The sequence below is a fragment of the Oryzias melastigma genome, linkage group LG17 (genome assembly GCF_002922805.2).
Source record: "Oryzias melastigma strain HK-1 linkage group LG17, ASM292280v2, whole genome shotgun sequence".
Classification (NCBI taxonomy): domain Eukaryota; kingdom Metazoa; phylum Chordata; class Actinopteri; order Beloniformes; family Adrianichthyidae; genus Oryzias; species Oryzias melastigma.
Window position 1 is genome coordinate 23,491,009 of NC_050528.1, and position 3,230 is coordinate 23,494,238.

A 3,230-nucleotide genomic window follows, 5' to 3' on the forward strand; every position below is an offset into this window, starting at 1 on the left:
AGGCACCTCAGACTGGTACTGAATAAATAAAATACGTATTGTGAAAAATGTCGTACTGAATCGTATTGAATGGTTTATTTTATATTGAATATTGTTGCCTCCCTAGTAAGCAGTGAAACAATCTGAAGACAACCTACAGACTTACAACATATATACACCACAATGCAATACTTTTAAATGATTTGTCAATTGAAAATATTTAAGTATATTTTTCATCATCAGAACACAGTGAACACATAAATGGATAAAATGTTCTTTAATGGGTTTTACTTTGGGAAATGGGTGACATCATGTTTGCATTAAAATGTGTTTTCTGAAAAGAAGTGATCATGTGTCCAAACTATGTTAGAATTCAGAACACTGGATGGACACAGACTAAAAAGTCCTTTTAGAGGTTAAGGAGTGGATTCGATTAGGGTTAGATTAGAGAATTCAGGCAAGCCAAAACTCTTGAATTTGCGCTATATTCTAGTTTTTATGCTAAGATGATCTGACAGTTTCCTTTAGGGCCTCCCATTTAATAAACATTTTCTCAGCAAAAAAATGTGCAGCTTTGCTTAGCAGTTCCTTTGAGTTTAAACCTAGGAAACTATTTAAATAACTGCAGAACTCCAAGCTGATCTTACTGTGCCTAAGATAAGGAAGTTTTAAGAGAGAAAAAAACGAGTGAGTTAGAAAAATGACAGTTGACGAATGAAATGTTAATAAAATATCTATATTAAAAAAAAAACTTAAATCCTCAGTTAATAAATTATTCAACTCAAAATGCAAGAAATGTGCTTTGTTTGAAATGTCTTAAGCTTGTGTCTATCATCTCAAACCTGTTTAAGATTTCGCTACCATTTGGGGAGAAACAAGAAACTGGAATTAACAAACTATTGTAGGAATGGACCTTTCAGGAAGTGACCAGTTTTGATGACAGAAACTGAACATTTAACAAATTAAGCAAAACTTGACAAAATCCCATTGAGAAACCCAAAGCGTGAGCAGATGACCTGACAAGGTCTAACTGAAACAGACATCTAAATAGGTTGAAGGCAGTTAACAGAAATGAAGTCAGCTGTGGATCATGAATCTGAACTTGGTGTGACTGAGGGACAATTCAAAACAGAACAGGACCAAAAATCACAACAACTGACAAACCCTGAAGTTCACAATCCTTACTGGACCCTTTTTCCAGCCGATACTTTTAACCCACCTTTTCTTCCACTTTTCTAAATGCTGGATATGACGTCACCGATTTCACAAAGGGAAAATCGAATAAATACGAACATTTCACAACATATACAGTATTTATGACTCAACTGTTTTCTAATGATGAAAATGTGAATAGCTTAAAAAAATGGCATTTAAGCACATTTTTTTTGCAAAAATCTTTCGACCGCAATCCATTTTAGTCTATTTTTGCTATTGTAGTTAGCATCAATGCATGCTACTTTTTCCCAAAGACTTCTGGGAAATTTCTAGTGCACTCTAATTTGGAAATGTAGATTCGGATGGCACTACAAAATGGCAAACCCACTATACAGTGCACTATGTAGTGAATGGAGAAGGAATTCGAACATAGCCAAAGTTTATATTTCTGTTTTGTTTTTTTTTTGTTTGTTTTTTTGCTCTTTTACTGCACAATCACACTGTACTTGACAGTTTTAACATACAGTGAGGGATCTCATAGAAACAAGTGGCGCCTTAAAACTTTGCAAATGGGTCTAAAAATAAACAAACTCTCTACTGATTATTAGACATAACTGTAAACCATAAGCTTCCCATTGCCAGAGATCTATTGGGAACAATATGAATCCCTATCAAAAATAAAATGTACCTTAAAACAATCAGAACAATTACTGACTATGACTATAAGCAAACAGAGCGCTTCCCACGCTGTAACCACCGGACAAATAAAAAATAAAAAAAATAAAAATAAAAAAAAATGGTGGCACATATCACTGGATTTTTTTGTATCTGATTGATACCAATAATGTCAAATAAACAAGTACTGTCGGATACAAATACTGGCACCGATATTTCGTCCATCCCTTATCTCTTGGAACTGTTTTTTTTTATTTCTAACTTAAAAAGCTGTTAGAAAATGGTCTAGCAGAAACAAGGCTGTACTAACTAATATACTAACATTGTAATAAATTACAACTGAAATGTTAGACTTACCTGCAAAGAAAACAAAATATTTTCTTTAGAAGTCATTCTATTAAGTTAAGACTTTAAATAAATTTTTTGAGAAAACTTTTTGACTTTTGCGTTTTAATCCACTTTATATGAGCAAACCCCTATGATGTCAACTCAGCATTGGCCGAAACAGACGAGCTGGCACTTCATCCATCCACCAATAGATGGAGGTGTTGAGCAGAGGGAGGCCTATAAAGTGGCATTGCTGAGGTAATGGTTCTCTGGTCTATTGTTCAGTCTATTCATCTTCACCATCCAGCCTCTCCTTCTGCCTTCCAGTCTGAACTCCCCCTCACAGACTTCAAAGGACCAAAAGGAGCTTGCAAAATAAGGGGAATTAATTTCCCTTTCTATCCCTTCATGTTGCTGCTGATGTACCTTAAAATGCTAAACACTTACATTATTTCAGTATATTTTTAACAGAAGCACAAATGATGATATGGGCAGAATGTTCAAATGCCTGGAGACACAATAAAACATGAAAATGACCTCATGGAGGTGAAGCGCCTTGAGAAGAAGTAGCTTTGATGGGGAAAAACAAGGACATTGTAGATGCAGCCCTGCCATTGAGTGGCTTAATAAAACCTGGCAGGCTGTGGTACAAACTCTGACAGACATTCCTCGGCATCTTTAACCCTCAGCCCAAGAAGCCTGGGTGCAGACTCGACTCTGTGAAGTAGATCAATGGGAGGATTATTGCAGGACCAGTTACAGAGCAGCTCTGTGCTGCCTCAGTGAGGGGAGAAGATTGAGAGCCTTTCTTTGATCTTGTGTTGGCGCATCTTCGAGGGCCCGCTGCTGATGATAATGATGCCGAGGCCCATTACAGAGAGCCAGACTGGGGGCTCTGCCCTGCTCCCACTCCCATTCCTGCACTGGTGATACAAAAACAGCCAGGTCTGCAGAGGCTGAACGGGGACAGACGGATTAAATCGGATGGATTCATGTGAATTTATCCCCACAAATGTATTATTTTCCCTAAAAAACGGAATTAGGCTGATGCAACAGTGGGGTGTGTGTTTATGCATGCGTGTGCTCCAGTTGTT